Consider the following 19,669-nt stretch of genomic DNA (forward strand, 5'->3'; position numbering starts at 1 on the left):
GGTTTTAAGCAGAGGTGGCTCAGTGGCTAGCACTGCTGCCTCACAGCGTCAGGGACCTTAGGCGACCGTGTGGAGTTTACACATTCTCCCCATGTTTGCATGGTTTCGTGCAGTTCTCCAGTTTCCTCACACAGTCCAAAGATGTGCAGGTTAGGTGGATTGCCCATGCTAAATTGCTGACAGTGTCCATGCACGTGCCGGTTAGACAATTAGCCGCGGGAAATGCAATGTTACAGGGAACGAGTGGGTCTGAATGGGATGCTTAGTGGGCGGCACGGTGGCACAGTAAGCACTGCAGCCTCACAGCACCACGGACCCGGGATCAATTCCCGCCTCAGGTGACTCTGTGTGGAGTTTGCACGTTCTCCCTGTGTCTGCGTGGGTTTCCTCCGGGTGCTCCGGTTTCCTCCCACAGTCCAAAAATGTGCAGGTCAGGTGAATTGGCCATGCTAAATTGCCTGTAGTGTTAGGTGAAGGGGTAAATGTAGGGGAATGGGTCTGGGTGGGTACGTTTCGGCGGGTCGGTGTGGACTTGTTGGGCCGAAGGGCCTGTTTCCACACTAAGTAATCTAATCTAATCATCATAGGGTTGGTGTGGACTCGATGGATGAATACCCTGTTTCTGCACTATAGGGACTCTATTCTATTCTCATGAGGAAGAATGTACTTGTCTCAATGTGTTGTGAATCTGTGGAATTACCTATTCAAAAGGCGGTGGATGCCAGGACAATGAGCCAATTTAATGAAGAGATACAGATGTTGAATTTGCAATAGGTTGAAGTTTGAGAGAGAGCTGGTGGGAAAATCCAGTTGAGACCGATGTGAACTCAATCATCACCGTATTAAATGGTAGAGCTGGTTCAAAGGGCTATGCCCAGTGCTTATCTTTTTACAGTAATAAATGGAAAGCTAAATCCAAAACTCACCACCTTCACCCAAGGAGATTTTCGGAAAATGTAGGATAGTCAGGTGGATTAGCGTTCCAAACTTAGATAGAGAGGAAGCGTGTAGGAAATAATGATTTTGCAATTTTAAACTGAGGGGAGACAGTGATTTATGGTTTTAGATTGTGTCGTACATTCACAGCGTCCAGAATACTCTGTTGTGAATATCTATCCTGCACTTTATTACAAAGCCAAGGTCACTGACAATGACAACCAAAACACCCAGGAAACATCGTCTCACCTCGTAATCTGATAAAAGACTTGTGATAAGTCTGGTAGAATTAGAATACAGAAGGAAAGCTGGAAGATTAGATCCAATCCCAAGATCCTGTGCTTAAACAAAGGAGACGACAATAGGATGAGGCAGGAGTTGGCTAATGTAGACTGGAAACAAAGACTTTATGGTGGGAAAGTTGACGCACCTTGGGGGAATATCAAAGCAATTTTTCGAAGTGCTCAGCAAAAGTATATATCAGGGAAAAGGAAGGACTGTCAGTAAAAAGGAATAATCTGCTATGGGTGGCTAAGGAAATAAGAGAGTCTATCAAACTGAAATAGAAAGTATACAAATTGCCAAAGACGAAGGAGAAACTAGGAGATGAGAAAAACTTTAAAGATCACCAGAAAGCGAGATGGGATTGGGGGAGAAAAGTGATGAGTAGCTATCCCCAGGGGCAGAATAGCAGTTTACACTGCTAGAGGGGAACCTATTGTGTGGGGAACATATGGCCTCTGGAATTGTTGAAGCACTTATCTGTTACCATAGAGATAATCTGATCAAGTTTAAAATCACAGCACACTCAAAAGCTTGTACTGCCAAATAAACCTGTTGGATTATAACCTGTTGTTTGACTTATAACTTTGTCCACCCCACCTCAACACCGGCTCCTCCATATCAGAATCCTGATAGACAGCCCCACTGAAACTGAAGCGTCTGTCAGATACTTGAGGGAGCCACGAGGGCGTGGGGGAGGGGTATGTGGTTTAACCACAAAGTGCTGAACTGAACTAGACTTTCTAACTGCCGTTGCCATGGAGAGAATACTGAGAGACAGTCTCTATTCAAAGTCACAAACCACAAAGGTATAAGAATGGGAGCGGCACATCGGACAGGCGGGGAGTTACCTGATGCTGCCTGAAGGCGTTTTGTCTGTACACTATCCATGTAACTGCCATGTCTCATCAATAAAGACTCAAAGAAGACCTCTCAGAGTTCTGTACCTAGTTATTCCTATCCAGCAGGGTTCAGGAATATGAGTACACAGCAGTCAGTCTTCACAGTGGAGGATACGAAGAGTATGCCAGTAATTGATAAGGAGACTGAGGAGGGTGAGGATCTAGATAATAAACATTATCGTGAAAGAGTTAGAGCTGGGCAAGTTAATGGAGCTAAAGGTAAACAAGTCTCATTGCCCTGATGGAATACATCACAGGATACCAACAGAGTTAGTGGAAGAAATAGCAAATGCACTTAGAGTCATATAATCCGACAGCAGAGACAGGCCCTTTGGCCCAAACTGGCCAATGCCGACCAGAATGTCCATCCACGCTAACCCCATTTCCCCGCACTTGGCCTATTTGCTTCTGACCCTTTCCTATCCACGTATTTGTCCAAATGTCTTTTACCTGTTGAGAGTGTTCCTGCCTGAACCACTTCCACTGGCAGCTCATTCCATATAAATACCAGCCTCTGTGTAAAACAGTTGCCTCTCAGCTTCCCTTTTATTCTTTCTCCTCAAACCTTAAACTGATCCAATCAAGCCGTCCAATCCTTGAGTTCCTGGGAAAAAGTGAGTGCATTCACCTTATCCATGCCTCTCATGGTCTTATATACTTCTAGAAAAGAACCCCCTCAGTTTCCTCTGCTCTAAACATAAAATCCTCACTTGTCCAACCGCTCCCTATAACTCAGACCCCTGAACCCTGGCAACATTCTTGTATATTGTTCTGCACTTTTTACAGTTTAATAACTGAAACCTACATTACATTTATCATATTTCCAGTGTTTCCCCACAGCGCTGGAACCGACGTGACAATGCCAATGGATTACAATCCATGCTCGAGAATGAACTCCTTTACAACAATCCCCGTTTTCACAGTGATTCCCATGGTGCAGGTATCCTTGTGTCTTTCTGGTTGCATGGTTAATTAAAGACTTGTCCTTCTACAAAGCAAAGTTGTGGCTTCATTGTTCCTGGGAAATGTGCCATGACTTTCCAGACTTTCAAAAACAAATGAAATCTCTCTCCACACTCACCATGCTGACATGGACCTGGCTGTGTCTCAGTATTTTTGCAGTCACATTGAGATTTGAAATATTCGCCCACGGACAGAATGCACACCTTTCCTTCCAGATGAAAAGGCCAATGATATTCAGATCGCCACGGATCAAGTAACTATCAGATCTGAACATGAAGTTCAATTTGTATTTCTCAACTGCAAACCCACCCTTTCAGTCCCAGACAGAGCACACAATTTACCACAGTTAATACAGGATGGAAATTCATAAGACAATTGTAGTATTAAACTGTAGTTTCCTTGTTTCCCCCAAAGCTTTAAACCTCAGTCTCACAATTTCTCTCTTCTGTGAACTGAAATCCAAACCAATCCCCCCACTCCTTTCCTCCACACCCAGTTCTCACACACTCTCTCTTCGAATTCAGTTTCCTAGCTCCTGATGAGAACCATCCTGCATACACTGCTTCCTGCACACTCTGGCCAAGACACATCTGACTAAAATGAGCCAAATTAGAATTCTAACTGCAGGCCCATCCTTGTCCCTTTCCATAACAACCCTGAATCTTCACAAAAGAGTTCTGATAACTTTCTTCAAAACGCTGCACCACGGATAGTCTGATCACATGTCAGGGTAGCAAGAGAAGGGCCATTCCCCTGGGTCCTGCTCCCAGAGGGATGAAGCTGCTAATGATAGATTAATTCCTCACACCCACAGCCTCCTTCCCAGGCACATACTCCCACAATTGCTCAGCACTGCACCCATGCACTGGTCTCCCCTCCTACAGCACGTGCTCCCGATCATACAGGAGTCCGGGTGATTGACAGCAGCTGCTGCCCAATATATCAGAATCCCTACATTATGGAAACAGGCCCTTCGACCAAACAAATACATACTGACCCTCCAAACAGTAACTTACACAGACCCATTCCCCCTAACTAATGTAACTAATACGATGGGCAATTTAGAATGGCCAATTCACCTGCCCTTCACATCTTTGGATTGTGGGAGGAAACTGAAGCACCCGAAGGAAACCCGCTCAGACACAGTGAGAATGAGCAAATTCCACACAGACAGTCGCCCGTGGCCGGAATCGAACCCGGGTACCTGGTGCTGTGAGGCAGCTGTGTCAACCACTTAGCCGTCTCTATTTGGTGGAGGGGGCGGGGCTGGAGGACAGGGACAATGGGATTGTAAACAATGAATGAACGTGGAGGACACTGGGGGATGGACAGGTCAGTGAGGGACAGGAGCAGTGCAGCAGCAGGAGGGGATCGTGGACAAACTGAGCAATGGGAGAGTCTGACAGGAGAGAAACTACAGGAAGGTTCTGTTTGGAGGCTCAGGCAGGGACAGCTGGGAGACAGTATGGCCTGGTAGCTTGGGCAGGTTTACTAATCAGCCTCTTCAAAGATGCTGTTACTCAACTCTGAGCTTGATCCTCCTAGTCCAGAGGTAAGGACACACCCTCCTGGTGGGCAAGGGATAAAGGGACTGCCTTTCAAAAGGAACTCCCTTGTGTTGGTGACATTAACAAGACTCAATACAGACTCACTGACAAAATGCTGGCGTCCTTGAACTTCATCCAGAATATTAACACCTATAACTGGGCAACGCAGACCCCAATGTGCAGAGTTAAATCCTGGATACTAATAACAGCTTTGTGCATGGGAAATCATATCTCATAAATTTGACTCAGTTTTTCTAAAGAAGTAACAAAGAGGATTGCTGAGGTCAGAGCATGGACATGATCTACATGGACTTCAGTAACGTGTTTGACAAGGTTCCTCATGGGAGACTGGTCAGCAAGGTTAGATCGCATGGAGTACAGAACTGGCCCGAAGGTAGAAGGTGCTTTTCAGGCTGGAGGCCTGTGACCAGTGGAGTCTCACAAGGATCGGTGCTGGATCCACTACCTCTCGCCATTTATATCCATGATTTGGCTGTGAACATAAGAGGTATTGTAAGTAAGTTTGCAGATGACACCAAAATGGGAGGTGTAGTAGACAGTGAAAAAGATTACCTCAGAGTACAAGAGGATCTGGATCAGATGGGTGAATGAGCTAAGGAGTTCAGTTTAGAAAAATACGAGCTGGTGCATTTTAGAAAAGCAAACTTTAGCAGGACTTATACAGTTAATAGTAAATTCCTGGGGAGTGTCGCTAAACAAAGAGTCCTTGGAGTGCAGTTTCATAGTTCCTTGACAGTAGAGTAGCAAGTAGATAGGATAGTGAAGGCAGCAGTTGGTCTGCTTGTCTTTACTGGTCAGAGCACTGAGTATAGGGGTTGGGAGGTCATATTGCGGATGAACAGGACTTTGCAAAAGTTGCCAAATCAATATTCCATAGAATTCTGTTCTCCTTCCTATCAGATGAATGCTCTTAAACTTTAAAGAGATCTGAAAAGAATTATAGCATGTTGCCAGGGTTGAATAGGCTGTTTTCCCTGGAGCGTCAGAGGCTGAATGGTGTCCAGAAAGAGATTTTTAAAATCAGACTGGGCATGGATAGGGTAAATAGACAAGATATTTGCCCTGCAGTGGGGGGAGTACAGAACTAGGGGACTGGAAGGGAGGGTAGGCAGACAGTGGTTGGTGGATCGAGAGGGGTGAGACCGAAGTGGGTGGGGGACAGAGAGGGGTGGCACAGAGACGGGTGGGGACAGAATGTGGGATGAGACAGGAGGGGAACAGATGGGGGGGGCGGCTGACAGAAAGGGGGAACAGACTGGGGGAATGGGGGAGGTGACTGACAAAGGGGGGAAGAGACTGTGGGGGGAGGGGGAACAGGCCGACAGAGGGGTGGGGGGTGGGGACAGGCCGACTGGGGTACGGGGGGGGGGACAGAGTAGGGGGGGAACGGGGGGAACAGAGGGGGAAGATGAAGAGTTATTTTATGGATCTAAAACTCAACCCTGTTCCTGTTTTCTCCTCCTCACCTTAATTCCTTCTGAAGGGCTCTGAACAACTGTATAGTTCTTGGAAAGTAGAGTTTCAGGGAGATCAGGTGCTGAACGTGGCATTTGGGACACCAACATTGAATGGAACGTGGTGATTCGATTCGATTCCACTGGCTGAGTGGTGTTTGTACATTCTCCCTGTTTGGGCTTCCTCTGGGTACTCTTAATTTCCTCCCACAAATCCAAGGACATGCAGGTTAGCTGGATTAGCTTTGGGTAATGGTAGGTTACAGAGTTAGGTTGGAATGCTGTTCCGATGGTTGGTATGGTCTCATGGGCCGAAAGGCCTGCTTCTACACTGTAGGGATTCTGTCACTGAGTATAGGGATTAGGAGGGCACGTTGTGGCTGAGTAGGGCATTGGTGAGGCCAGTTTTAGAATACTGCATTCAATTGTGGTCTCCCTGATTTCAGAAAGATGTTACCAGAATAGGACTCAACCTCTTAATGACAAGTTCCTGGGAAATGTTGACAGAAAACCAGACCGTGCAGTGTGGGTTGGTAGTTCCTTCAAAGTGTGGTTGAAGGTAGAGAGGTCGGTGAAGGTTGTGTGCGGTATGCTAGCTGTTATTGGGCAGTGCATTGAGTATAGGAGTTGGGAGATCATGTTTCAGTTGTACAGTTTATTGGCTCGGCCACTTTTGGAATCCCCAGACTGCTTTCAATTCCAGTCTCCCTGCTATAGGAAAGATGTTGGGAAATTTGCAAGAGTTCAGAAAAGTTTTTCCAGGGTGTTGCCAGTATTGGAACATTTGAACCATAGGGAGAGGCTGAATAGGCTGAGGCTATTTCCCTGAGGCACTGGACACTTTAGGTGGCTTTATCGAACTTTATAAAATTATGAGGAGCAATAATAGGGTGACTAGTCATGGTTTCTTTTTTTCCCAGGGTAGGGGAGACCAAACAAATGTGAATCTTTTTTCCAAGGTGGAAATGACAAATTCTAGAGGAGAGATGGCAAGTTTAAAGGATATGAAAACCGAAACAACTGAAGATGCTGTAAACCAGGAAGAGAAACAGAAGTTTCTGGAAAAGCTCAGCAGGTCTCGCAGCATCTGTGAAAAGAAATTAGAGTTAACGTATCGGAGGAAGGGTGACCAGACCCGAAACTTTAACTGATTTTTCTTCACAGATGCCGCATGACCTGCTGAGCATTTCCAACAACATCTGTGCAAGTTTAAAGGGAGTTGTTTGGAGTATATACACCTGAGAGGAACTTTATAAAGTGCGAGTCAGACCACATCTAGAGTAATGACAGAAGTTTTGGTCCCTTTATTTAAGGAAATACATCATTCCATCAGAGGCATTTCACAGAAGGTTGACTGGGATGAACCCTGGTTTTCAGGGATTATCTTTAAAGAAAAGGCTGAAGAAGTTGGGACTCTACTCACTGGATTTGGGAAGAATGAGAGGTGATCTCATTGTAACATGTAGGATTCTTAAGGAGTTTGACAGGGTAAATACTGAGAGGATGTTTCCCATCATGAGGGAGTCTGGAACCAGATTCTGGGTCAGTCACGGAATCACGGGTTCTGTTTTGGATTCGTCAAGTTTAAGGCAACACCGACACGGGTCAGGGGTTTCAGTAGCAATGGAGCTGGGGTGAGGTGGAGACAAGCAACATTTAAGAGATTGGAATTCCTGGTGTTTGTGATTGTGTAGATGTCTGATCAGAAGATCACCTTGGGGTCAGATATGAGAGCAATATTGTCAAGAGTGTGGTTCCTGTCTCAGACAGTTCCCAGGGAGAGGGAGGGGCTCAGCAGTAAGGGAAAGTAATTTGTAATAGCAACTGAAGGCAATGGGTTTAACCATTGCAACGTTCCGTTGAGGAAATTGCAGCCAATCCCGTAGTGGGAGTGTGATGAGCAGTTTGATAACTGAGTAATGGAGAGGGATGATGGGGAGGGAGAGCTGGGCATTGTCAGTGTACATGTGAAACCTAACACGGTGCTTTTGGACAATGTCACCTCCTGGCAGTGTGTAGGAGAGAAACAGGAGGGACCAAGGAGAGATCCTTAAGGGACACCAAATTCAAGGAATTCAGAAAGGAAAGGGAGAGTCGGGATGGAGTAGGTTTTTCCATAAACGACGTGGTCAAATATTAGTTTGTAGCAGAATGGGAGAGAAGGACATAACCAGAAAAGACAGACAGGTAGAACAAGGAACAATATCTGTGAATTGGGGAGGGGGAGTGATGAGGAGGAGGAGCAGCCCAACTCCAAAAGCACTATTCCTACATCAGTGACATCACCCAACTCCACCCTAGTCTCAGCTCATTTACTGAAATACTCGTCCATCCCTGTGTTATCTCCAGACTTCATTATCCAAACACACTCCTGGCCAGCCTCCCACATTCAACTTACATGTAATCTCAAGAGTATCTAAAACCCTACTGCCCAAGTGCTCACTTGTACCAAAACTTGTTGATCCATCAAAAGGCTCCTATTAACAAGCAAAAATTTAAAATTCTCCCCCTTGATGTAATTCCTGGCTGTGAACATCCCGGTCTTCCTGCACCACACAACCTGTGAGATCCCAACAACTCATTTTTGTTCAGACTCCCAACGATGTGTTTATTCATTGCTTCACCTGTCTGGCTGTTTCTACTGTTGCCAAGGCAACACGGTCTGGAATTCCCACCCTAACCCACTCAGACCTGCTTTCCTCCTTTAAGGTATTCCTGAAAACCTGCTTATTTGGCAATTCTTTTGATCACCTGACCTAATATCCCCAGCTGTGGCCTTATGTCAGAAGTTCTCAATAGTATTTCTGCGGAATTATAACCATGATTAAAAAAAACAAACTGTTGTTGATTTGCACACACATTGTCAACTCTTCACTGTCGCTGAGTGAATAATCTATAACAGCTCTTACCCAAACACATTGTGGGAGCACCTTCACCACACGAACTGCAGCTGTACAAGGAAGTCAAACATCACCTTCTCCACAGGCAACGGGGCTTTGGCACTGATCACTGGTATCCGTGGAGGGAGGAACACACAGTTGATATTTCATGGAGTGCAAAATGCATTATAGGGAGGGAAAATGGTGCAGAATTTGGGATTTTCAAATTTGTGTTTTACAATGTGCACTAAGTTCTGTAAAACCTCTCATCCCGTACCATGAAAATTTCCTTCTCTTCCTGGTCAATATGTCTTTCCTTTCCCCTGCCCTTCACCTTCACACATTTCCAATGCCTTGGTCACAACCCTGTGCTGTCAGTGAAGTTTATCAGGTGGTTGAGTATTGTCCCGCCCCTCATTCACTCCGATTGGCTGAAGGACCAAATAGCACCTATCGCCCTGTTCCCCCACTCTTATTGGTCCTGCGCTGACATCAATAATCCGAGGCCCACTGTGGGCTGGAGCATGCTCAGTGCTTCCTGCTTTTGCTGCTGTTCATCAGGTCTCAGAGAGAGAGAGGGCTCATCCCTGTTTCTCCTGATGTCAGACAATAACAACAACTACCTGCATTGTATGGAGCCTTTCACATTGACAAATCTCCGAAAATGCTTCACGAATGATGGAAACGTTGATTAAAGAGAACGATTTTTAGATACATCTTTCAGGCGGAGAGAGGGGGTTAGGGAAGATATTCTAAAGGTTTGTGTCCTCGGCAGCTCCAATCGTGGAGTGATACAGAACATAGTAGAATACAGCGCTGTACAGGCCCTTTGGCCCTTGATGTTGCGCCGATCCAAGCCCACCTAACCTACACTAGCCCACTATCCTCCATATGCCTATCCAATGCCCGTTTAAATGCCCATAAAGAGGGAGAGTCCACCACTGCTATTGGCAGGGCATTCCATGAACTCACGACTCGCTGAGTAAAGAATCTACCCCTAAGATCTGTCCTATACCTACAACCCCTTAATTTAAAGCTATGCCCCCTCGTAATAGCTGACTCCATACATGGAAAAACGTTCTCATCGGCAACCCTATCTAAACCCCTAATCATCTTGTAAAAGGTGGGCAACAGCTTACAATGGAGACAGTTAGTGGCTAACCATAAGTCAACAACCTCATGTCGTAGCCCCCTACCCCACACACCAGGCCTCGTTCTCACAGCCTGCCATTACACACTACCTATGGTTAGCCACTAACACCTAATGACCCTCCTGCAGCCAGATCTTTATCCCCTCCTTTATCCAACTGTTCTTCTCAGTCTATCCCCACCTATCCTTTACTCCTTTTATTCTCCCCCCACACTAACTTCTGCACATAAACTGACTTTTTTTCTCAGGAACATCTGTCTCAAAGGAAGGGACACTGGGTCTGAAACTTTAACTCTGATTTCTCTTCACAGATACTGCCAGACCTGCTGAGCTTTTCCAGAACCTCCTGGTTGTTGTTTCTGATTTACATCTTCCGCAGTTCTTTTGGTTCTAATTTACCGGGAGTTTGTAATTCAGGTCCCACAGCCTCTGTCCCAGTCTCTGCTGTCTCTCCCAACCTCACCCAGTGACACTGCACCTGCACAGCTCATGGACATGTGTTGTCGTGCTGGCCACACCCCTCATTCAATCCCATTGGCTGCAGGACCACACAGATTCTCCTCCCATTGGTCTGGAGCTGCCGTCAATCAGCCGGGCCCCATTGTGATGAGAGTGGAGGGCTAATCCCTCTCTCTGCCCTGTGATGAGCTTCATCATTCACAGTAAATGGGGCAGTATCACAGAGCACAGGGCCTGGGGGCTATTCAGCCCATTGGGGCTGTACTCTCTCCCGCTGGAGATGCTGCAAATCTGTCCCAAGTCCCCTCCCATGTGCCCATAGCCCCCCAAATCTTTCCTTAAAAAGTAAAATTCTAAGTCTGTTTCAGAACACCTGCTGAATCTGTGTCGTTCAGACTGTTCCAGATGCTCAGAACTTACTGAGTTCACATTTTCACCTTGCATTATTTGCCAATTACTTGAAAGTAGTTACTAAAAATTGTGACAGTGTTAACAATTCCTCTCTCTCTCTGCAAATTCAAGACCTTCGAACCAAATCTGCACCAGATCGAAATCACTGCTTCACCTTCTCAGCTCCAAGGATAATTATCTGTGCTTCAGCTAGCTCTCCACAACATAGAGGAATGCATCTTTTTTTATTAAGATTAAAGAAACAGACCTTCGGTTCAACTCGTCCGTGCCAACGAGGAATCCTAAACTAATGGATTCCCATTTACCAGCTATTGGCCTGTATCCATCAAAACCCTTCCTATTCATGTACCCAGTTGGAAACCTTTTAAATGTTGTGATTTTATCAGGTTCCACTACTTCATCTGGTAACCCCTCCCATACACACACCACACTCAGCTTGAAAACGTTGCCTTTTAGATCCCTTTTAAATCTTTGCCCTCTCAACTTAAACCCAGGTGCTCTAGTTTTGGACCCACCTAACCTGAGGAAATAGGACCCCGGCTGCTCACCTTATTCACACCCCTCGTGATTTTATAAATCTCCATGAAGTCACCTCTCAGTCTTTGACTCTCCAGAGAATATAGCCACAGCCTATTCACCCTCTCCCCGTAGCCCAAATCCTCCAGGCCTGGCAACGTTTTTGTAAATCTTGTCCAAACCTTTTCAAGTTTCACAACATCCTTCCCAGAACAGAGTAATTCAAACTGAAAACAGAATTCCAGAAGTGGCTTAATCAATGTCCTGTCCAGCCACAATATGGCGCCCAAGCTTCTGTATTCAATGCACTGACCAATAACGGAGAGCATTAATGGAGTTCCATTTGCCAGCGGTTCACCCTTATCCCTCTAAAACCTTCCTTTTCAAGTACCCAATCAAATGCCTTTTAAATGCTGCAATTGTACTAGCCTCCACCCCTTCCTCGGGCAGTTCACTCCATACTTGCAATGCCCTCAACATGAATAAGATGCCCCTTAGATCCCTTTTAAATCTTTTCCCTTTCACCTTAAGCCTGTACCCTCCAGTTCTGGACTTGGGAAAAAGTCCCTGACTGCTCACTTTATCCATGCCCTTCATGATTTTATGAGATCACCTCTCAGTCTCCAACTCTCCAGGGAAAATAGTCCCAGCCTATTCAGCCTTGCCCAATAGCTCAAACCGTCCAACCCTGGCAAAAATCCTTGCAAATATTTTCTGAACCCTTTCAAGTTTCTCAACATTATTCCAAGAACAGGGAGATTGGAACTGAAAACAGAATTCCAGAAGAGCTGTAATCAGCGCCCTGTACAGCCACAATATGACATCACAACAGCTGCATTCAATGCATTGACCAATAACGGGGAGCGTACCAAATGCTGCATTCACTCCCCCGCCTACCTGTGACTCTACTTTCAAGGAACTAGGAACCTGCACTCCAAGGTCTCTTTGTTCAGCAATGTTCCCCAGGACTTTACCATTAAGTGTATAAGTCCTGCCCTGATTTGCCTTTCCAAAATACAACAGCTCGCATTTATCTAAATTGAACTCCGTCTGCCATTCCTTGCTCCAATGGCTCATCTGATCAAGATCCTGTTGTATTCTGAACTAAGCTTCTTCATTCTACAACTCCAATTTTGGTGTCTTCTGTAAACCTACTGACCATACCTCATATATTCACATCCAAGTCATTTATTTAAGGGCCCAATATCCATCCTTGCAGCACAGGCCTCCAGTACGCAAAGCAACCCTCCATCATCCTCTGTCTCCTACCGTCAAGGCAGTTTTGTAATGGCTTGCTTCCCTGCATTCCATGTTATCTAACCCTGCTAACCAGTCTGCTTTGTGGAACCTTGTTGAATGTCCATATAAACAACATTCACCACCTGGCTTAAATATTTTCTTTGTCACTTCAAAACACTCACTCAAGTTAGTGAGACATAATTGTGCATGTACAAAGCCGTATTGATTCTCCCTGTCATTTTCAAATACCTTTCCAAACAGATGGATATCCTGTCCCTCAGAATCCCTTCCAACAACTTGCCTGCCACTGACTTCAGGCTCACTGTTCTCTTGTTCCATGGCCTCTCCTTACCACATTTTAAAAATAATGGCACCTCACCCGTCGCTATCAACGATACAAATACCTCAGGAGAGGCCCAACAATCACATCCCTAGATTTCCAGAAAGTTCCAGGATACACCTGATCATTTTCCAGGGCTTTATCCACCTTGATGCGATTTAAGACATCCAGTCCCACCTCCTCTGTAACATGGACACATCAAGTTATCACTTTTTAATTCTCCAAACTCTCGAGCTTCCATATACTTCTCCAGTAAAAAGGACGTGAAATATTTGCATTTCTTTCGCACCCCCTGTGGTTCCATAGACAGCCTTGTTGACCTTTAAGAGGTCCTATTCTCTGGTCCAGTTAATCTTTTGTCTGTGATATATTTGTTTAATCTCTTTGGATCCTATTCCAGGACATCCCAGAAAGGCCGACTTCAAGGACCGTAATTTTCTTCTGACTTGATCAACAATGCCCTCCAACACATACCCTCCACTTCCCACACCTCCGCCTTTACCCCATCCCTCCAGCCACAATAAAGAATATAACCCTGCGGTCTTCACCTTCCACCCCACTTATCTCCAGATACAGTGCATTAACCTCTGTTATTTCTGCTACCTAAAGTCAGACCCCACCACCAGAGACATATTTCCCTCCCCAACCCTATCTGTGTTCCGCAGAGACCATTCCCGCCACGCCTTCCTTGTTTGGTCCACACCCTCCCACCAACCCACCCTCCACACCCTTGACCCTCCCTTGCCGCCATGGGAGATGTAAAACATGCGGCCACACCTCCCTCTGACCTCTGTCCAAGACCCCAAAAGGATCTTTTCATATCAGGCAGAGATTTGCCTGCACATCCCAAAACCTCATATACTGCATCTCGACACTCTGGGAAATTTAACATGGTTCATCCAACTAACCTACACATCTTTGGACTGTGGGAGCAAACTGGAACACCTGAAGGAAACCCTTACAGACACTGGGGAGAATGTGCCAACTCCAACACAGTCGCCAGAGACTGGAAACAAACCCAGGTCCCTGGTGCTGAGGAAGCAGCGCTAACCACTGAGCCACAATACTGTGGGGTCTTTGGTGCTGATGCGCTGCCCCACTGATACCTCAGTCACTCACCCTGCCTCATTTCCTAAGTGGCAGTGATGACGGAGTGAAATTATCGCGAGGTAGTTAATCCAGAGACCCAGATAACGTTCTGGGGACCCGGGTTTGAATCCCATCATGGCAGATTTTGGAACGTGAATTCAATAAATATCTGGAAAAAGTAATCTAGTGACAACAAGGAATCCATTGTCAATTGTTGGAAAAACCAATGTGGTTCACTCATGACTTTTAGGGAAGGAAAATGCCATCCTTACCTGGTCTGGTTTGCATGGGACTCCAGACCTGTAGCAACGTGGTTGACTCTTAACTGCCCTCTGGGTAAATGCAGCAATAAATGCTGGCCGAGCCAGTGACAGCCTCATCCTGTGAATGAATTAAAAAAAAACAGGTCAGGTTTTGTTCCTTCTCTAGTAAGTATATCCTACAAGCTGAATCAGAAATGTTCTCGTACACACTGAACAAATACCTTTCCATCCAAGCCCTTAACACTACAGCATTCGGAGGCCATGTTGGTAAAGTTAATACCCCTACCAGGAATATCCTCCCGAAGCCCAGCCATAATGTTATCCCTAATCAAAACCACCTCTCTCCCTGCTCTGTTGGCCCCTTTCTATGCTTGCTATAGCATCTATATCCTGGAACATTAAGCTGCTAGTCCTATCCATCCCCGAGTGATGCCTCTGTAATTGCTGTAATATCCCAGTGCCATGTTCAAAACCATACCCTGAGCCCACCTGCCTGACCCTATCAGGCCTCTTGCACTGAAATAAATGCAGTGCAACTTGTCCGTTGCACCTCATTCTGTGACTTGCTCTTGCCTGCCTTGACAGTCTGACTGGTGAACAGTACCAGCCTCAGACTCCCCTCTTTTCTCACTATCTCTTTAGGATTACCCCAACTCCCTCACTGGTTTAATGCCTCCCGAGTGGCACGAGCAAATCTCCCGGCTCTTCAGGACCTCATGCTTTTCCCTTCCTATGCCATTGGTACCAATGTTCAATGACCTCCCACTGGTTATTTTCCCTTTTGAGAATATTCTGCTCCCTCTGTGAGACATCCTTGACACTGGCACCAGGACAACACCACCCCATTCTGATGTCTCACTGTCAGCTGCAGAAACGGCAGACTGTGCCCCTGACTAGAGAGTTCCCTATCACCATCGATCGTGTGGAACTGGATATACCTCACATTATGTTAGAAGCCGGTCTCAGTACCAGGAACTTGGCTGTCAGTGCAACATTCCCCTGAAAGTCTATTACCACCTACATTTTCCAAAACAGTATACTTTGTCTGAGATGGGGATAGCCACATGAGACTCCTGCAGTACCGACCTACCCCCCCCCTCTCTTTCCTGGAGGTAACCCATCTACCTGACTGTATGCGCAGTATCCTGCATTCCTGAGACTGCCACCTATCACACCCCCCACAGCTCCTGTCAATTCCTCACTGCCTTTAATCACTCCTCCACCAATCCATGCGATCCAATAGGATTTGCAATCACACTTGCTGCAGACATAATCACAGAATCATTGAAACTCTCCCTTATCTCCCACATCCGACAGGAACAGCACACCACTCTACAACAGGCCATCTCTCCGCCTTAACAATCTACAGACCAAGTCAAAGGCACAGTCTTACTGCTCGGAAAATACTGCCCGAGAATAACTTAATGCTTACGGTTCATATCTTAAACATTTAATCAAGAGACCGTAAGACATTAAAAAGAAATCCTCATCTTACTCACTATTGTAGATTTAATAAAATAAAACCGACTAAGATTGATATTTGAAGAGATTGAAACTCACTGAGCTGATACCCGGCTCTGAGTACTTCCAAGGGTGAGGTCTCTCTGAGGGCAGCTGTGAAATGTCTGTTTCTCTTCTCTGCCCACTCCATTTCCAGAGAGGTTTTTAACTTCACAGCAAGTCAGCTCAGAGAGGTCACTGCTTGGTTTTATTCACCGGGGGTTGCCTTTGCTGCCCAGACCAGTATTTATTGGCCACCTTTACTTGTCTCGGAGAAAGTGGTGGTTAACCGCCTCCCTGAAATGCTGCAGTCCATGTACACCACAGTGATGTTTGGACAACAATCCCCCTCTGGCCCCACAACCCTCCCTGTCTCTGTAATCCCCCTCCGGCGTCAAAAATTACATGTCCATGGCATAAGATTTTTATTTAGATTCATTTTTGTTTAATAAGCCCTCCCCAAAAAAAGTCAAATATTTTGCCCCCAAACAAATTTCTGTTGATTGACCTTTTGGAGAGGCTGACACATGGACGTTGCGGTATTTTATCTCACATTGTACACGTAGAATGATGGAACTTTCTTTTAAACATTGCTAAAAAGGGAGGCAATGGCTTAATGGTATTCCTGCCAGATGGGTGATATGTACAGTGTTCCGAGGATTAGGGTTAGAATCCCAACATGGCTGATGGTGGCATCGGAATTCAATACAATCTAGAATGAAAAGGCGAATGATGACCATGAAACTATCGTCAATTGTTAGAAAACCCATCTGGTTCACTGTAGGGAAGGAAACGGTCATCCTCACCTGATCTGGTCTACATGTGACTCCAGACCCACAGCAATGGTTTAATCCCAACTGCCCTCAAGAAAAGTACTTTAAAATCTGTTAACAAATACTCCGCAGGTATCACTTAAAAACTGGCTGTTCCCATTGGGACCATGTGAATTTCTGAATGGCCTGAACTAAAACTGAGTTTCAGCTTCACCTTCTCCCTGTCTCACATCAGTCTGTTTACACCCAACTCCAGAACACTCTCATTGAGCCAAGCAGCCCTCACAGTGCAGCCCTGTCATTTTCATTGTCTGCTCACACCGACACTGCCCTCAGCCTCCTGTCCTGTTCCAATGCATCTCAATGGGAGCTCAGGGACAGCACCTCATCTTTCAATTCAGCCCTTTGTAACCCCAGAGTCAACATGGATCTCAGCAGTTTCTGAATGAACAGACAGTTGTCAGAAGCCGGAACATTCCACCTGAAAAGGTACTGGAATTTGAGTCCAAAAGGACTTTTAATGGGAAGTTGGCAGGAATTGAAAATATGAAGTTTACAGGTTAACATCATGAAGTGGGTGACTGGGTCTAAATCTGAGAGTTCTTACAAAGAGAATTTGGATAAATCTGTGCTCCCTCTCAGGCCAATATCTCCTTCCTCTGCAGGGCCCAGAACAGAGCACACACCCAAAGGATGATCCAACCACGAATTTGTACATGTTTCTGCTTAACAAAAGTATTGGAGATATTTTCTCACAAACAGAACAGACAAACCTTTCTCCTTTCACAGTTAAATGCCAATGGTATTCAGATCCTGATGACTCCATTGACTGTAAAAACTTGCTTTTGAGATCCCAGCCTCAATTATTCTGATTTAATATCCTATGCAATGAATTCACAAAACAAAACTCTCAGTCAGTGCAGGAAGAATATAAAGACATAATTTTTTCTTGGTATGTGCTTGATGTGTAAATGCCTCTCTTCAAGTTGCATGCCCCCCCTCCCCCCCCAAATCCTAGGAAGGGGACATGCACATGCGCCTCACTGTACCTTACCCCCAATAAAAATAGCGGCCATATCCCATGACCTTTCACCGCCTGAGGGCCGCAGCCATTTTCCCATCTGCTGCAAATGCGGGATTAAGAGTTTCTAATTCAGATTTACGAACCGCACAGAGTGTAATTAAAACTTCCCAGTCTAAAGTGACTCATTATCTCCCTGTCTCCGAGGGCCATTCTCCCCTTCCCTGTTTGCGTCTCCCACATTCACCGACGGCCGTGTCACGTGGCGCTGCATCAGCAGAGTTACTGGTGACGGGTCATCCCACTGGCCACGCCCTTCATTCACTCCCATTGTTTGGATGACCAACTGGTTCCACTTGGTCTACCAGTCCCACCACCTTCTCCTATTGGTCTGAAACTTCCACCAATCAGCTGGACTCCATTGTGAGGTCAGTGGTGGGATCCTCCCCTATCTGAATCAAACCTGGAAGGTGTCAATCAGGAACAACAAGCAGAAGGTGCTGGGAAAGCTCAGCAAGTCTGGCAGCATCTGGGAACAGAAATCTGTCCAGTGGCCCTTCCTCAGAACCGATGGGAGCTGGGAAAATTAGAATCCTGACAGTGTGGAAACAGGCCACAGCGTCCCTCCGAAAGGTATCCCACCCAGACCCATTCCACTGCCATATTACTGTATATTTCTCCTGACTAATGAACCTAACCTACACATTCCTGAGCATTATGGGAAATTTAACTTGGCCAATTCAACTAACCTGCAGATCTTTGTACTGCAGGAGATAGGGGTTAAAGAGTAAATAACAGGGAGGGACAGAACCAAAAGAGACTGGAACATTTGGAAAGATAAAGGAGTGGATTACGATCTGGCTGGGACGGTGCATTGCTGTTAATGGAGGGGACAGGAACCCGTGTCTGGCAGCATCTCAGTGGAGGTGGCGGAAATGGCGACTGATGATCTACGTTCTGCTGCAAAAACAGACCCTGATCTTCCAGCTGCCTGCCACTTTAACACACGAGTCTGTTCCCTGGCCAACATCTCTGTCTCATGCTTACTGCTGTGTTCCAGTGAAGCCAGAACATACCAAATGGCCCCGAAATTTCAAGGACTGCAATTTCCGCTCCCATGTGGTCAATACCATCCAAGGTATCTCTTCCACTTCCTGCACCTCTGCCTTTGAAACCCACACCTCCAACTGAAACAATGATAGAACACTCCCCCCCCACCCCAAGTCCTTACCTTCCACCCAGATACAACACGTCATCCTGTGTCATTTCCACCACCTACAATCAGACCGCACCACCAGATTCTTAAGGGGTTTGACAGAATAAATAGTGATGTGTCTGAGGGTAAATACTGAGAGGGGAGTTTTAAACCAGATTCTGAGCCAGTCACAGAATCAAGGGTTCTGCTTTGGATTCGTCAAGTTTAAGGCAACACAGACACGGGTAAGGGGTTTCAGTAGCAATGGAGCTAGGGTGAAGAGGAGATAAGCAACGGTTTAGAGATTGGAATTCCTGGTGTTTGGGATTGTGTAGAAGTCTAAACAGAAGGTCAGCTTCGCGTCAGATATAACAGCAGTATTGTGAAGAGTCTAGTTCTGCTGCATAGTTCCCAGTGAGAGGGACAGGCTCAGCAGTTAGGGAAAGGAATTTGTCAGGCAACGGGTTGAACCATTACAATGTTTCATTGGAGGAAACTGCACCTAATCGAGTAGTGGGAGTGTTGTAAGCAGTTTGATAACTGAGTAACAGTGGAGTAATGGAGAGGGATGATGGGGAGGGAGAGCAGGACATCATCAATGTGCATGTGAAACCCAACATGGTACTTTTGCACAATGTCACCTCCTGGCAGTATGTAGGTGAGATACAGGAGGTGCCAAGGATAGATCCATGAGGGACACCAAATGCAAGGAATTCAGAAAGGAAAGGG

At 46.0% G+C, this 19,669-nt stretch overlaps 1 long non-coding RNA gene across 6 annotated transcripts in view; it reads right to left on the reverse strand.

Moving 5' to 3' along the window:
* The window catches only part of LOC140471659 (uncharacterized), a 70,819-nt gene that overhangs the window by 22,014 nt on the left and 29,136 nt on the right, over positions 1-19,669 (reverse strand). For 2 of the 6 annotated variants that reach the window (XR_011957147.1, XR_011957148.1), the window contains one exon: positions 14,461-14,569. This is a non-coding gene — a long non-coding RNA (uncharacterized lncRNA). Of the gene's footprint in view, positions 1-9,014; positions 9,516-14,460; positions 14,570-19,669 lie in introns of those variants that run through there. The other 4 variants (XR_011957143.1, XR_011957144.1, XR_011957145.1 and 1 more) reach the window with 4 other exon arrangements.

Source organism: Chiloscyllium punctatum, unplaced genomic scaffold (assembly GCF_047496795.1).
Source record: "Chiloscyllium punctatum isolate Juve2018m unplaced genomic scaffold, sChiPun1.3 scaffold_145, whole genome shotgun sequence".
NCBI classification, from domain to species: Eukaryota; Metazoa; Chordata; class Chondrichthyes; order Orectolobiformes; family Hemiscylliidae; genus Chiloscyllium; species Chiloscyllium punctatum.